This window comes from Protopterus annectens, chromosome 8.part1, assembly GCF_019279795.1.
Source record: "Protopterus annectens isolate FY-2018-M chromosome 8.part1, PAN1.0, whole genome shotgun sequence".
In the NCBI taxonomy this organism is placed as follows: domain Eukaryota; kingdom Metazoa; phylum Chordata; order Ceratodontiformes; family Protopteridae; genus Protopterus; species Protopterus annectens.
The window spans coordinates 208,496,601-208,514,766 of record NC_056742.1 but is presented as its reverse complement, the minus strand read 5'-3'; positions in this window follow the sequence as shown (position 1 = coordinate 208,514,766).

Here is an 18,166-nt window from a genome sequence, read left to right as displayed (position 1 = left end):
CTGTACTCACATGTAGAACTAAATTGTCTAGACATTACACACAGTCCATGGGAGTCATGAAGTTAATATATCTCTGTGTGTCTCCATATAACTGTTGAAATATATCGCCATAACACATCTAGGTGGTCTCCCTCGAAAGTAAGGTAAACGGACAACCCCTAAAAGGAGTAGTCACTTATACACTACTGTTGCCATTGTATCAGCTAATGGAGTAGCTGCACAGCTGATGTGCATCCAGTTAACTACTTTGGAACAGCAATTGGTGGACAGGATACGACATGTTACCGATATGCAACTAGAAAAGGATGTGTCATGACACATTCAAACCATCCATATATACCAGCGGAACATTACAAATAACATTGAAACACAAACCGAAAAGGATTGAATCAACTGTTAACGATACGTTGGGTTACTAATAAGGTATGTAGAACAGTCAGTATGTCTGTGTATGTAGTACTATTCTGTAGAATTTAAAGTGCATGCAATCCATATAGTGGAAACAGTTATCTTGTAGTGATGTATTGTTCAGCATAGTCACGCTTGTAGTATTTGTGTGTACTGCTGTAGGTCACAAGGCAAACACCGCATACACCACAAGGGATGCTAAATAAGGGTTTTGAACAGAAATACTCCTCACCATCCGACGTCAGTGGCAGGGTTGGTCTAACAGGTATGTGCTATAACAGGTGATAGTATATGTTGATATATTGTAACTGTAGCCATATGTATGGGTGTTATACAGAGAATAACATGTGGAAGGTTGGGCCACTGTGCAAGTATGTTTTGCATTGTGGGATATTGTGCCAATAACTGTGTAATGTACAGTATTGTAGGCCGCATGTATTACAAACTACATATCATTACTGTTATGTTAGGCAAACATTAGTCATGTCAATTGGCATTTACAATACACAATAACAGGATACATATGTCTTTTAGTTAGCTGACACTTTATCAGCATGATAGCAAAGTAAAATGGAAGAGCATTTTAACTATCCATGCACATAAGACATGTAATATGTGCAAAGGTAAGTACTAGGCTGTCTTACCAAGGGTATCTGTAAGCCTAGCTAGCGTGTGTTGTCTTTCACCACCCCCATAGGTTGGTTCCCTGTGCCTCTGAATGGCAGAGCCAATAGTTCCCTGTGCCTCTGTCCAGCAGAGCCACTGCAGTGATGCCTGTGTACATGTCTGTTTCCCATCCACACAGCAACGTTTCCCTTGAAGAGTGCTCATGAGGGGCCCTGCCTGATTCACATTGGAATCATGTTCCAAAGCATAAGGAGTGTCCGGGTCAGGAATCTATCCGTTCAGCACGTCCTACTCATCGTTGTGGTTAGGTGTATATCCCTAGATCATGTGGCTCTCAGGGGCTTCTGTTTAGGTGGAGCATATCCAGTAATACAGGGTTGGACATGGGCCTTGTATGTCAAGCAGAGATCACCTGTGAGTATGCGGTATGCAACTGAGTACAGCTGGAATTTCATAGGTTGGGCTGCATAGGTCATCTGTTTGAGGTCAGTAATCCTCTTGGTGTGGTACTGGTGTGGTCTTCCAAGCTGTTACAGTTGTCTTGTAAGGTATATCCTAAATGGGGTGTTGTGTCCTTTAATGGGTCTGATATGACATGTGTAGAGTCACAATGGCCCCTTTGATCTGGATGCGAACCCATTAGAGATTAGGGGGGGCCATGTAGAAGGATATTCTAACCACCTTGTCATTATGGGTATCGAAGGAGAGATTGTAATCTATTGGTGTTTCCGGATCCCGTAATACCTTCTTTGTATGTAGGGGACTAGCACCTATGTGGTAGTCCATGGGTAATTAGTTATATCCAAAGGGGATGACTATGCACTTTTAGGCATTCAGCTTGATGCCATGATATTAACACCAGGTATCCGTCTCAGTGCGACCCTTCCAGAGGGTGTCTGTAAAAGCTGGGGAAACAATTATGTCCCCTAGTTTGCAGTCGTCTGCAAACGTTTTCAGCCAAAGCCCTCCTGTGCTTGTCTGTACATCAGAGAAGTATATACGGAGCATGAGGAGTCCTAGGACTGAGCCCTGGGGGACGGCAGTTGTAACTGGTATACAGTCGGACCTAGGGTATGCAACTCCTACAGTGTGTGTTCTGTCCGTGAGCCACTTTGCAAACCATCACATGACGTAGGGGTTAATGTTCAGGTGGATGGATATGCTGATAATACCAGAAGGAGGAATGATGTTGAAAGCCTATGAGAGATCTAGGCAGGCTGTGTGGACCTCTTTACCCTCATATAATGCCTTGGTAACCGTCTCTAAGAAGTCCACCAGGTTTAGGAGGCATGGTCCTGCCTTAACAATGCCAAACAGAAAGGGGTCAAAGGTTGGGAGGTATCCAATGTCTCTGGCAGGGATCCATGATGTGCACCATAGCCTTGCAGACCAGGCTAGTCAGGCCTATAGGGAAATAGGTCCCATGGTCCATTGTGGCACCTTTGTGGAGTGGGATAACTGTTGCTGTGTGCCATTCAGGGGGCACTATGCCCGATGTGAGGCTATAATTGAACATGATGCATAGGTGAAGAGACAGTACGATCCGTAGTTCATGTAAAACACAGCCTGGGATGTTGTCCAATCCCATGGATGCTGTGATATTGCCTTCAGAGCATGCAGCTTTGAGAGGGATCTGCCAGGATGTTGCCAATATCCATTGTTTCTGTAATGTTTGTGCCTTTGTGCTGTAACTCAGAGCAGATCTGGTTGTTGACATCGAGGCTCTGTGGTTGTTGTTGGTATTAGTTGTGTTAAAGTTTTCATAGCTAACTTTGGAGGATTGTATAAGGGATCGCAACTTCTTACTGAGGCTGGCCAGGGATCTCCTCCATGCATAGTATTGTACTCTCTTTTGCAACAGTATCTTCCTCCTGTAGTACAATATGTTTATGGCAGGGGACCACCAGATTGGTTTAGTTAATTATGAGTATAGCGTCCTGGTTCTGTTTGGGATAGCACAAGCCATGCACTCCTGTAAGTGCTTATAGAGTGCATTTGTGTAGGATTCAGCAGTTGTAACAGTACTGTCCATCTGCATGGGTGTCATGACGTCCACCACATCTGCCTTAAAAAGCATGTAGTTGGCCTTGTAGACATATTATACTGTGGTTCACTTAATGGGGGGTAGGTGCGGGATGTGGATATCAACGGTGTGCAGCACATGGTCTGATTGAACCAACGAGGAGTTGGCTTCATGTGTGGAGCACCAGTCACTCATGTTGGTAATGACTAGGTGTAGGATATTGTTGCCCCTGGTGGGTGTGTGGATATGTTGAGTAAGGGCATTGGTGTTTATGAATTCCAGAAACCATTGAGCTAATGTGTTGGTACACGAGTAGTTTTCCCAGTTAATGGTGGGGTAGATACAGTGAGGCTTATGTGATGAGTGTGGTGTTGTGCGACTGTGTACCTTCTCCACATGACAGTCAGGCTCAGGCTTGGTTGGAGAGACCTTTACCTCCAGTTTGGCTAGTTGAGTGCATCTCTTACAGGTTGAAGTGTTGGGTGGTAGGCGGAGAGGCTTGTCTGTGTACATGCGGCAATGTGTACATTGCCTCAAGATGTCCAGATTCATCAGATATACAGGTGAGAACACTGGCAGTTGATTCTTGGGCATGCCTGAATATAGAACTACATTCACCTAGATAAGTGAGGAAAGTGGGTACAACAGCTACATTACTCTATGCAAGTGAGAAAGGTATGTACAAAACCTGTTCACCCTTACCTGTAGGTGATGTGGAAGATTGAGTGCTATAGTAATCATTAGCTTACATACTGTTTACAAGTCCTGGACAAGTGCTTAGCATGGATAAGCAATCCAGATAGGGTCTTGGATAATATAAAAACACAGCTGCGTTCCCCCAACAGGTACACAAGCATATATCCATGTACACCACAGGGCCACTGTACCCACAATTATGCAGGTACAAGCTGCACTCAGTCTGCATGGGACCTGCCCACATCACAGGTTGTATCATACACATATGGCAAAACAAGATGCTCTCCACGTACACATCATGTAAAACATAGCTCCATGTCAGGTTGTGTACACACTGAATGGTGCACACCAACCGGTATCACAACCCAACAAAGGGGGAGACACCACTGATAATGGGAAGTACTGAACTACTACCCTGCTGAGTCTAGTCTGGAAGGCCATGAACCTTGATCACTTAAGTGATGTCAGCAGTACAGATGTAGATGACAGTATGGTTGATGTCACACTGCATATCATAACCTTGCCAGGTCATAGGACATCATCACCCATACCGTGTACCACCTACACTCGGTATACTAGATGTACATTCCTATGTCATAGGAGTGGTTAGCAACAGGACTACTGGCAGAAACAACACTACAGAAGGTGTCTGAATAATATGTGATCATCACACTAGTGGCAGCTACAGTATGTCAGGGTTAATGAATTCTATTCCCCCTCATTGTAGTCCATACCTCACAGACAAACAGAAGGAATCTGCCTATTGAAGTATGTGAATGATTATGACCTAGGAGCAATAGCTGACTCTTATTGTCACCCTTATGTTAATAACCCTGTACCCATGAACTACCACCTAGGCAGCAGTCATCATAATGGACACTTGTGTGTGAGGGATTCAGCTGGCCAGTTGTCTTTCCTGTGATAGCTACGTCACCACACCCATCAGGGAGTCATATGTGGCAACCCTAATAATAACAGTGTGCCATTCATGAATACAGAGATCATTGTCCAGCCATACAGACCACTCAAGTGACCCATATCAGATCACATATTTCCTTTAAGGGATATCGACCATGAGCAGATGGCCTACACCAGCCTTCCCATTCCCCATCTCTACTATGTAGGATGACGCATACCCTGAATAAATCCATGTCCAACCCAGTGATGTCGGACATGCTACACATACTCATCCTGATCTCAAACACATACTTCATGGACATCCACCTATCACATGCTGGACAGATCCTTGTCCCATACACTTGACATAGTCCTGCCATGCTATGCATTCCTGTCCATGAAAGCTGCACATCACTCCCCTTTCAGACATGGTGTGATGACCGCATGGTAACGCATGGTATATGTATCATTAACCCTGTGGATCAGTAATGTGGCACTTCTCCACCTGGCCCCACAGACCCACTTGTCGGCTACTGCCAGGTAACCTTTCATCCTAGATGCATACATGGCCGATGGCATATAGCCCACTAGTTGACTTTGACTGTACATACCATAGTTGATATCCATCCCTGCAAATACCATCTGGCTAGCCAGTGTCCCATGTGTATCACATGTGCAACACAGGTGATACATGGCAGAAGGTTAAATCACTGTACAGTGCCGTGTAGATGTATATGGCAGAACACATACATGTAAAACGTTATGTGAGCATGTCTGCAGGGTCACAGGTCATGTCTGTTAAGGCAGTGTAAGTCCTTATATGTGACATATACATTGCATCAAGGTCGACTTCATTAATGTGGACACATCCAGACATGTGCTGATAGGTAGGAACACTAGTACAGGCAAACAGACATGCCCACATCAAGACAGCAACCACATGGAGTATGAGCAATGTAATCGGGTGATGCACAAACACATATATGGTGATAATATACACTCAACATTGAGTGTCACATGTGTGTGACACAAACACATCAGTGTCATGTAGGTTTGCAAATACAGCTATTTAAACTGAAGTAATGCGATACACATGTATGTTCAGCTGTAGCTCTGTATGTCTCTGAGGTACTGTGACCTGTCTCAATCATTATGTCTTCCAGGTATGCCGCATGCAAGGCTTCCCCCTTTTACACACTTGGAGGATGAGGCCCTCATTCCATACCTACTCGATAATCATGACATCCTGTTCAGCCATGTGCCACAGGATGTACAGCAGTGGGATGCCCTGTAGATGGAACTTCGCAGGAGGATTAATGATGTGGGTGGCCACAACCGCACATACCAGCAGGTGCGCAGACACTGTACAGACCTCATTAGATGGGCAAAACAGTGTGCAAATGCAATCGCCAGGGAACAAGGTGCAACAGGTTGTGGACCACCAACCCAGCCCCCACTCACACGTACCGAGGAGCTACTGGCCAACCTGGGGACACCTGCAGAACTACATCCACAAGCCTTAGCCGATATTGTGGATGTGGGTGTCTCTCAACCACTGCGCCTGGAGTTGCCTGGTAAGTCAGTACTGCACCTATAGCAACTATATTCCATATAGCTGCATTTGTCACTGTACAATATGTAATGCAACATCATATGCAAGGCATGTATACACACATGCCGCATACTATAGTATGCTAGTTTGTGTATGCACACATGTGCATACACCATAGTATAGTCTTATGTACTGGTGCATGTGTTATGCACATTGCTCCCTGTAGCCTTTATACAGGGGTGGATTATGCTTATACTGCTGTGTTACTCCTATTTAAGTACCTCTGGTGTTCTGCGGTGACAGCAGCCCATTGCAGGTGGGAGTGTTATTATTTATCAGGAACTGTAATGCACAAATATATCTGCCATGTGGCCATTCACAACATGTACACATAATGTATGGTTCTGTCACAATATACAGGTCGGACTTGCAATGCATCACAATGACTATCCATGTGCCACACTTGCAAACTATGTGAATCATCTCACCGACATGAATCCTCACAAACTTTATTGCCAGATGTGTTGTCAGCTGTGCATACAATGGTGGAGGTGCTGTTCACTTTAGGAACATACAACAGATCTGATCTACACATGTGGTGATTACAAACAGTACTACACAGTGGACTGGAGTATGGCCAGCACACAGGTTTCACCGGTGTGGATCATAGCCCTGCTATGAATGTCACACAATGTTATGTGCTATCTTGACATGTCCATGACATCTATTGGCCTGGCTGGTACACTGCTTACCTAACCTGAAAACATATCCCACATACCACCCTTTATATGCATAACCCTGTTGTCAGTGGAGCATATATGCCATATGGGAAAACACAGACATGTGAAATAGATGCCCATCACTATAGTTTGGACAACACATGTACACACACATGGCCACGGAGGATGGCCTGAGACATGGAGCAACACACACACTAGAAGTGTTGTGCTTGTGTGTACACCGTGTCGTACAATGGCTACACATGGTTTGGCCATGGCCTTTAAATAATGGTCATAATGTAGATGTGGAACGCTATACATCCTACAAGCCTGTGCACATCTTGTGTAGGCTTAACATCAATCCACCACATAGGATGTGTTGAACATCTTGTGGGTGTTGCAACATGACAGCAGTTACCTGTACAGTATCCACATCAGGCCACAGATACAGTACATTCCTGTTGCTGGTGATGGACATAAATGCCATACTAGCTCCCTGTGTGTGTGTGTGTGTGTGTGTCTGTGTGTGTGTGTGTGTGTGTGTGTGTGTGTGTGTGTGTGTGTGTGTGTGTGTGGCACACAGATGTCATGTGGGACATGGTGTACCGAAATGTTTGCCATGTCTGCCCATAGTTGCCAGGCTGCAGCAATATGGTTGCAAATGTGCAGGGGTATCATCCGTATACCCATCAGTGACCTGTGTCACAACTTCCACATCATGGTTTAGTGTGTATACACCTCAGTGATGTGGGTCACATTCCACAGTATATATGTATTGTATCTGAACACAGTCATGGCTATGAACCAAGTCTGTAACTCACACTGTATAGCACTAGAGACTCCTCATGATTCCCTGCAAAGGCCATGCACATCAGCTAAATTTGCAGTATATCTGTAGGGTGGACAGACAACACTGAATTGGTACACCATTGCCCCACTGTATATTTGACAGACACCATTGTGTTAAACATGTATGCATGTCATTGCACACATCAGCAGATCACATGTCATACTACATGTGATTATCAAGGTCATATGCCACACATCAGGCAGGTGTACTGTTAACCTGTGCTGGTCCACATGGTGTAACACAGGGATGTATGCTAACCACTACTATGATTGTATAATTTGCATGCCGTCTGCTATCACACATGCATGCTGTGTGCAACCTAGGGATGTATGATAACTACCACTATTATTGTCTGTGCTGCATGCCATCTGCCATATCACATGCATGTTGCATGCCTTCTTTCATATCACATGCATGTGTGTGTCTATTGTATAGATTGTAATGTACAGTTCTTGTCTGCCCTCACAGGTGATGTAGGTGCATTGCCCTCCTGCGGTACATCAGATGTTAGTGTCCCCACAGACTCTAGCAGTAATGATGAATGTATGATTGGGTCACTGGCTGAGTTGTTAGTGGCTAAAACTGTGCCATTGGTTGCCATTCCATCTATATCCACCTCATCCCCGCACACAGATCCCATACCTGCACATACCCCATCACCAGTGGCCATAGAGGAAGGACAGTTGGCGCGTGGTAGCTTATAACAGGAAAGTGTGGGGGCTATGGAAGTTGTGCCTACACACCATGGTGTCAGCCAAACTACTGGTGGTGCCCCACACAGGCATGTGGCCAGTGCTGTTCGTAGGAGGACCTCTGGCCAACATGCTCCTGCATGAAAGAGCACAGCAGCTGGTGTCACCAGACACATGTTTCAGGCTCTAATGGAGGCACAGGCATGTGCTGAATGGCGCAACAGAGAAGATCAGAGGCTACAGAGAGCTGCTGTCCGTTCTTTAAGCAACATCATCCAGGCAATGGTAAATGCTCAACAGCAGATTGCTGATGCTTTGGATAGATGGTTGGGTGACATGGTTGGAGTCCTTGACCATGGCATGACAATCTGTGAGCATGAGCTGTCTGTGTTGGAACATCTGGTAGGAGTGAGGCGTCGGGCACATGGACGTAGGCCTGCTACATCACCTGTGTCAGGTCTACATGTACGAGCTACCTCACATGCCCTCTCCCATAGTGATGGTAGCAACAGCAGTGCATCTGGTGCTGTGCTGTCCACACCACGACACAGCAGGCCATGTGCACGTGGCCTGGGACAGTCCCAACAGGGACACGGTTCCAGTGGACTAGTGACATTAGACAGTACCCAATCTGCACCTCTGTCTGGTAGTGCCCATGCAACCCCTGGCAGGCACAGGTCACATGTCCGTGGCCAGACAACGTGAACTGTAAAACCTGGCCTGTACAATCTGCAGCTGTCAATAATACCCCTGTGTACGCCAGACACATGGGAGAACTGTGTGCAGACATACACGCACACAATAGACACATATGTAGGGCACGGCAGCACACGCATGCATAACATCCACACACGCCCAATTAGATCAAAGGCCCAAACCCTCACACATGATGTCATCCAATGGTGCAGCCTAGGCCTCTGGCAAACATTAACACCCTGTGCATATGATGATGTCTGTGCCGCATCCCTGACATCCACACCATCACTGCAGGGGCATGCTCATATGGTCTGATGCACAGGGTGAACAGACTAGGATGATATGTGTAGTTTACAAATGTTGAGGACTGTTGGCAGTTAGCAAATATACCATGTAGTACAGGTGTACAATACTGTTAACAGTATGTGTGTTGTGTAACAACAGTAAATGCATGTTGGTCATGTTGTTCTGCTGTCCTTCTTCAGGTCTAATTGCACTTGCCGGTGGATGTCAGTGTTTGCAGTTAAGTGCCCCATATGTCAATGTGGACTACTCACAGGTATGTATGAATATACCAGCATGCACCATGTAGCTGCCACATACCAGTGAGAAGTTAACACGTTACAAACACATCTACCGTTCCAAAAGCATGATAGCTGTGTATTAAGCTACTGTGGCCACAGATGTGACATCCATAAAGTGTGACATCACAGGTACAGTTACATGGAGTGATGAGGTAAGAGAGTGGTCTAGCTGATTACAAGGGTAGAGGCCAGTGAAAAGTGTGATGCCTCAATGGGAATCAGTAATACACATTCCCATGACAGGATGCCAACACACAACTGCACCCACACACTCAGGTATTGACACACGTATTCAGTGACACTGTAACACACACACAAACTCACGGCTTCACAGACACAGTAACACACACTCGCACACAGTTGCTACTGGTGTGCTGAGGACCCCTGCTTATGTGCAAATCATCATTACAATACTGTGCACCTACATGACACATCCCAGAGAATACACATGTACAGGTAGTCAGTACGGCCTAAGATCGGAGACATCAACATGGATAGTTGAATGCATCGCCTTGATGGTGGGAGGGGTCCTATCAGTTCAGTATGGTAACATACATCCTCACCCCAGGGACCAGTCTGCCCTACATACACACACTGTGGCATTCAGTAATTAATACACCTATGTCATGCACATGCATATACCTCACATGTGTGAGATACATGCCCCTACCTATGTCCTGCTTTATACATTGCAGTCTGTACAGATGTGTACACGAGTGTACAGGAGAGTGAGTAACAAGTGAGATGTATTCCAGACACACAAGCAACCACACATGACAGTACTGTGAATCTCAGACCTGCCTAGCTCATGTTATGTATGTCAGACGTACAGCAGTATTGCACGCATTACAAACTGTACTGATGCTTCCTGTGAAAACAGTGTTGATATATGCACTATGGACATCATATCTATTAACAGGTATCAAGTGATTTGCCTTCGCTATCACCCTGACTGCTGTCTAAGTTGTGTGTTATGTTCTTCAATTAACAAAACCATTGCTTACCGGTTACACAGGGTATTGTAGGACTGCTTGTGACACACCTGTGAGCTGTCCACAGCAAACATCTGTCTGTAAAGATGTCCTCCCACTTACTTATTTCAACACAACTATCCATACCTGTGGTACATCTTTCTGTACATTCAGCATATCACCATATACAGTTGGCAATGTTGAGGCTGCATTGCAGCTGCATGATGTACTAGGATATACGCCACCTGCATACATAAGAAACTGCACACTCGTGTTATCTGAACAGACAACACTGTGTGTACAGGTGTGTAGTTCCTACAATCCTGACATTTGGTCATGTTTGTAGGCATTGCAATTGGCGGATATGTGTAATAACATACATGACACATGGACTGTTGTATGATATGATGGGTGACCAGTACAGAGGGGATGTTACCTCTGTCAGCATTGATATCACACCTTATGTACTGTTAGCATTCAGCAGCCATGGACCTACATTCCATTTGCATGTGTGTAATGGCTGTAGCCACCTGTTTGCACAAAGGACTACAACAGCTATGCTATTTATAGGTATGTTGTGTGTGTGGCATGTACATACCCAGGGCAGGTACATGTATGTCATATCCATACATGAGGGTGTGTACTGTTGTTCAGCAACAGACATCTGCTAATGGTGGACAGCACTGAGGGCCCTTGATATGTGTACAGCTGACCTGGCCACAGTGGTATCATTGCATTGCATAACACATGATGCAACTGTGTCAGTACATGTGTACTGTCTAGAGTTGATGTAGAGCTTAGTACAGTACACGGGTCAAGGGTCACATGTTGGCTTACTCATCTGTCATACAACATGTATGGTTGCGTGGTGGTGGTCCGAGGGCATGGTGGTGTCTTCAGTTTACATCCTAGAATGCAGCATGTGACACTGTGTCCTTCACATGGCTCATCTGTGATGCCTTTCATGGGTGGACCGGTCAGTACATGTGAGTGGCTTTTATGTATGTGGGTACACCACCTGGAACAGTCCGTACCTGCGTTATGGCCCACATGTCTGATTCTGAGGTATATGGTGGTAGTGCTAGATTCTGAGGGATATGGTGGTAGTGCTATTGTGCACTACAGAGACATCAGCCAGGTGATCCTCACTGCACAGATGTCAGTACTCCCCATTGTTGGATCTACAGTGGCCAGCTGTGAATATGGACGCTACACATCTAGCACTGGTTAGCATAAGAAAACAATGCAGTTGTCCTGTAGGTGTATGGGAGTTCACCTGTGTTTAGGACATTTGCCTTGGAATGGCACTGTGTGTGCGGATGCAACTTGGGTAATATCCACACTGCCTTGTATCATGGATGCATGCAATATGTGTCAAAGGCCTGCCTACTGTCCATCATGTCATCCCAGAATGACAGCTGATTTGTTAAAGACCGATGTCAAATATATGTAGAGCAGCGTTCCCGCTAACAATGACAACTACCAACACCTGAGCCCATTACAATGTGTTATTTATGTCTACCTGTAATAGCATGGCCACTGTGGCCCTCCGTGTTTAGCATCAGAGTGCATCCCAGTCAGCCCTGTGCTACTAGGAGTATGAGCATGCCCAGTATATCATTGTGTAGATGGACACATAGTAGTGCATTCCGACCAGCCCTGTGCTACTAAGTGTGTGAGCATGCCCCCTGTGCTACTAAGTGTATGAGCATGCCCAGTATATCCTTGTGTAGATGGACACAGTGCATTCCAAACAGCCCTGTGCTACTAAGTGTGTGAGCATGCCCAGTGACACCTTGTGTTGGTTATGTGACTCTGTGTATGGGCATGGCCATTGTAACCCTGTATAGTGGTAGTAGACGTCCATTCCACAGATGGGCCTACTCCAGGTCAGGATGGATTAATAATTTAAACACACAGGTTCTCATGTATGTACATCTTAACTGCCAGCATCCGTGATTATGTCCGCATTCCCAGACGTTCATAATGATAGCCTTGACATGTGTAGTCTGTGTGGCGCGATTCGTATATATGTAGTATTGTTATAGTAATCTGTAAATAGGCAGGTGTTCCGTACCCGACACTGGCGTGTGTGTATATGTCTGTCCCCGTTTGACGGTGGACTCTAAATTGCTTTTAAAATATATAAAAAATAAAATATATTTATGATAAGAAAATTTCATATTTTGTTTTTATATATATATATATATATATATATATATATATATATATATATTGATATAATATTTTGGATATAGATTTATAAAACTTTTTTCAGTGAAATGTGATGAATTTGATGTAATATTGAAAAACTGATGAAATTGAATAATTAATTGGATAAATTGTTTGCGCTAATTGCTTTTTAATGTGTATGCATATGTATAAAAAGATGTTTGAAGCATACACACTTTGTGATCCGTGAAGGCGAAAGGCCGAGGTACCAGATCTTGTGCAATTAAAGGAAAAAGAATACTGGTAAAGTGCCTGGACTTGTGTTTTCTTGTTTTGCTTGTGACTTTATTAAGGTATTTGGAATCTAAATTGCTTTTAGACTGGCCACACTCCATACATTTTTTATACCCACTGTTAGTAAGGCCGATGATGTTACCCATCTAGAAATACACCTCTGGGAGGTCTGTGTCCCAGTAATCTCGGGAGCATGTTCTGTAACTGCGTAATGCTGTAGTGTAATAAATTAGCTAGGTTGGTGTTCTACTCCCACACTTGCTGTGTTTTTGTGTGTGTGTTTCTCTCCCCATTTGCCTGAGGACTGAGTAATACCTTTATACTGCTCACACTCCATACATTTCTTATACCCACCGTTAGCAAGGCCAATGATGTTACCCATCTACAAATACACCTCTGGGAGTGCTGTGTCCCAGTAATCTTGGTAGCATGTTCTGTAACTGTGTAATGCTGTAGTGTAATTAAGTAGTTAGGTTGGTGTTCTACTCCCACACTTGCTGTGTGTGTTTGTCTCTCCCCATTTGCCTGAGGACTGAGTAATACCTTTATACTGCTCACACTCCATACATTTCTTATACCCACTGTTAGCAAGGCCGATGATGTCACCCATCTGCAAATACACCTCTGTGAGTACTGTATTCTAGTAATCTTGGTAGCGCATTCTATAACTGCGTAATGCTGTAGTGTGATAAAGTAGTTAGGCCAGTGTTCTAATCCCAGCCATGCCAACTGTGTGCCTGTGTCTCCGTCTGCCGGGGACAGAGTAATGCTTTTAGACTGCTCACACTCCATACAATCCCTATTGCCGTCTGTGCCAATGCTGATGATGTCAGCCTCCTAGAAGTACACCTCTGGGAGTGGTGCCTCAGTAATCTCTGTAGCGCGTTCTGTAACTGTGTAATGCTGTAGTGTGATAAGGCAGTTAGGTTGGTGTTCTAATCCCAGCCATGCCAACTGTGTGTGTGTGTGTGTGTCTCCATCTGCTTGGGGACAGAATAATGCTTTTAGACTGCTCACACTCCATACAATCCCTATCACCATCTTTGCCAATGCTGATGATGTCACCCACCTAGAAGTACACCTCTGGGAGTGCTGTGCCCCAGTAATCTTGATTGCGCGCTCTGTAACTGCGTAATGCTGTAGTGTAATAGAATAGACAGCTAGGTGTTCTATTCCAAGGCATGACAGGTGTGTTTGTGTTTGGCAGTCATATCCTATGACAGGTGTGTGTGTTTGGCAGTCATATCCTATGTGATGGTGTCTGTGAGTGGCTAGCTACTGGATGTGTCGAGGAGCGTGTTTTGTTGTTTTCCTATATAGTGGCCATAAATGTCACAATCGGCCAAGAGACTGGGTTAGCAAGACATACACATACACTCAGCAGAAGGTCTGGTGAGTAATGTCAGCAGCCCTAATCTTACCCTTAATACAGTCTGAACCTGTGTGATGCACAGAAACACACTTGCCTTGACATTAACACCAGTACATAATGCAGGAGGTGCATGTGGTTTCCTTTTCATTCTTGTCTAATGCTTTGCTGTCACATGGTCCGCTGTTGAGATATATATTCTATATCTATGTATGTGTGTGTATATGTGTGTGTGTGTGTATATATATATATATATATATATATATATATATATATATATATATATATATATATCAATGTGTGGACATTAGCACACATAAATCTACATGATGGAATACATGTCCTATAGTGCTGAATGCCTGTGCTGGATGATCTGTACGTGATAACCTCAGATGTATGTATATCTGCCATGGTTTAGTGGTAAAGCACATCATCTCTGATGTGTAGGGTCCCGGGTTCGAGTCATGCAGAGGCTGGTTGTTTTGTTGCCAGGAAGAACAAAGGACATTGAATACGGTGATAGTAATGTGCTTTTAACCAGTTGTGTGCGGGTCTGCACGACAGTAAGCAGTGGTTATTTTTGGGGAGACTTAGTATGGGTCATGTAACTATGCATTAGAAGACAATACTATGTAAACGAGGTGGAAAATAGTGAATCCCGTTTATCCCCAAGGTGTGATGCAAGTCCCAAGAGTGTATGTGTATAGATAGCCGGGTGCAGGACTCGAATATAGGTGAAAGCATGGGGGGATGCCTCAGGCATACTGTACGTAGATTGGAGCCCTGTGTCTTGGGATTGCTCCTAGCTTAGCACACCTAAGCTAGGGGTGTGTCTATACCTGCCTAGTGCAATTGGGAGGGACAACAGCAGTAGGAGAGTAGTCAAGGTGAACAAGCTGGGCAAACAGTTGATATTTATCAGAATCAGCAGATTACAGGCCCAGCAGACCAGCCCGGCCCAGAACACTACGATAAAGTGAGCAAGCACCATCCCCTTGGGTTTTTCCACACTATACATGCGGGGAAATTTTAGCAAACAATCCTACGAAATGAGAAGGGCTGCAGCAGGCAACATAGATCAACATGTGCAGCAGGCTGAGGGTGGTGAGGATGTGAATGCTGCCGAACAACCCTCAGTGAGGAGACAGAGAAGACTGTACAGACCGAGGGTAACCTACCAGGGGCAACATGAGCTGGAGATAGTGGAGCACTATGGGGTGGACAGAGACCTCCTACAGCAGATTGTTGAGCTGTGCCAGCCACACCTGACACATCGAACAGGCTGCGGGGAACCCATCCCAGTGGATACCAAGGTATGTGTAGGCCTAGGTATACTAGCCACAGGTACCTCCCAAAGCACAACTGGGGATATCATGGGGATCTCACAGGCATCTGCAACCAGGTACTCCACCAGTTCCTGGATGCCAAGTCACCACATGCCAGTGAGCATGTACATTTCCTCAACACATGTGAGGTGTTGACCAGCAATATGCGTCTCTTCCACCAAATGTCAGACTACCCTGGGGTAGTGGGTGCTATAGCCTGCACGCATGTATGCATCAAACCACCACCTGGTGAGCAGGTTAGGGCCTACATTAACCGCAGGGGCATCCCCTCCATCAACTGCCAGGTCGTATGCGATGTCCAGGGCATTATACTGAATGTGTGTGCTGGCTGCCCTGGAAGCTATGACAATTGTGATATATAGCATCTGATGCAGCTGTACCACAGCTTTGCCAATATGGACATCCCCTATGGTCACATAGTGGGGGATGCTGGGTACCCACTGGAGCCGTGGCTGATGACACCCATCAGAAATGAACATACATCTGAACAACGACACCATAATGAGACACACACACACAGGCCAGATATATAATAGAGAGTGTGTTTGGGATGCTCAGGTCACAGTTCTGGTGTCTGGACACATCCAGTGGAGCCTTGCATTATTCACCAGCTACATGCACCCAAATTGTTATGGTATGTGCTATGCTACACAATATGATCCTGCAGAAACAGCTGCAGCAGGAACAGCATGGGGCAGGGCCACACAGCCTCCCACCAATGCCAAGGCCTGTACAGGCACAGAATGACTCGGCGGAGGAACAACCTGAGCCGGACCCAGTAGGCAGAAGGAGGCATGCCCAGTATGGCCTGGCTTTGGAAAAGAGGCAATGCATAGCATATGCACTGACACAGTAGGGACCTAGGGAATGTCACCCTCTCTGACTCGCACAAACAGTAAAAGGGATGCCAAACATAACACTACCTGTGCTCAGCCATGTATAGGAAGTGCACTATGTGCATCTGACATAGGCAACCCTTCAGCACCATCCTCAGGTCTGGCACACCCTCAGGGTAAGTCAATCAACCTACCAATTGGCAGTTGTATTAGAATGTGTTGGTACCTGTAGCTATGGTATGGATGTGAGCATGCAATGGAATTTGGTGGTCGAATGTTAAGGCAGCAAACAGTAGACATCCATAGTGGCACCATCTGTAGCACATACAGGGGTCATCATAGTAGCCAGTAATACACAGGGTATCATAACCCATTGCGGGTAATGGGCTGAGCATCATGTGTGTCCATACAGCCCACACAAGTCTCAACCAGCTGGACAGGTGTAGACCAACACAGACAAATGGTGTACTATGTCCTCTGAATATGCCCTACAGATGACCCCCTCCCCACAGACCCACACAGACAGACTACAGCAGGCCAGGCAGTTGGATGTAGGTTGTGAAGGCTAGGATGTCTGAAACTAATATGTTGGTAATTAAAGCTAAGATCTGGAGTACACTGGTATGCCTCTAGCCAGCACAATAGGTAGATCTACACACTGAAATGGAGTACATGACATACCAGTACAGTAGTAGCAAAAGTGTACAAGTGTCAGGTGTGCCCCCCTTACAACGTGCACAAATAGCAACAGTCAGGTGCACCCCCCCGGTGCTGTGTAGGAATATGGATACAGTCGGATGTCCCCCCATGTTGTGCAGAAATGTAGCAACAGTCAATGCCACATGACCAATGGATACCCTGCAGACACAGCCTGCCACCTGTCAGTGTACAATGCAGAGGTTGGCACCACAGTACAGATTACCTGGACATGTAACACATGCGATACAGTTGGCCAGACTGGGCATGCTAAAACACATGAAGGTATGACGGCAATGTCAGTCGACAACATGCGGAATGGTCATAATGGGCATGCTCACACATGTAAACACAAGACGGCCAGGTCTGCAAACACCAGTGGTCTGGACATATCTGCTGGTACATTGCTATACTGTTGGATGACTGTGTTGCATGGTATGTGTGTGGCACTGTCTATTGTCTGTATATTTGCCATGGTGTATTGGTAATTCACATTAGCTGTGTATGTAGGGTGCTGCTACCAACACTTGCAAAGAACAGTTATTTGTTTGTGGCCAGAACAAGCCCATTGGATACGGAGGGAGTAAAGCACATTGAAGCAGTTGGGAGTGGTTGTGCGTGGGTTTGCACAGTGTTAAGCATGGCTGACCTCTGGTTACAGCTTCTTACACTTGGTTAGCCTCCACATTTCTTTACCAGTGCAATACTCACATACTGGTAGCCAAACACGCTTACACC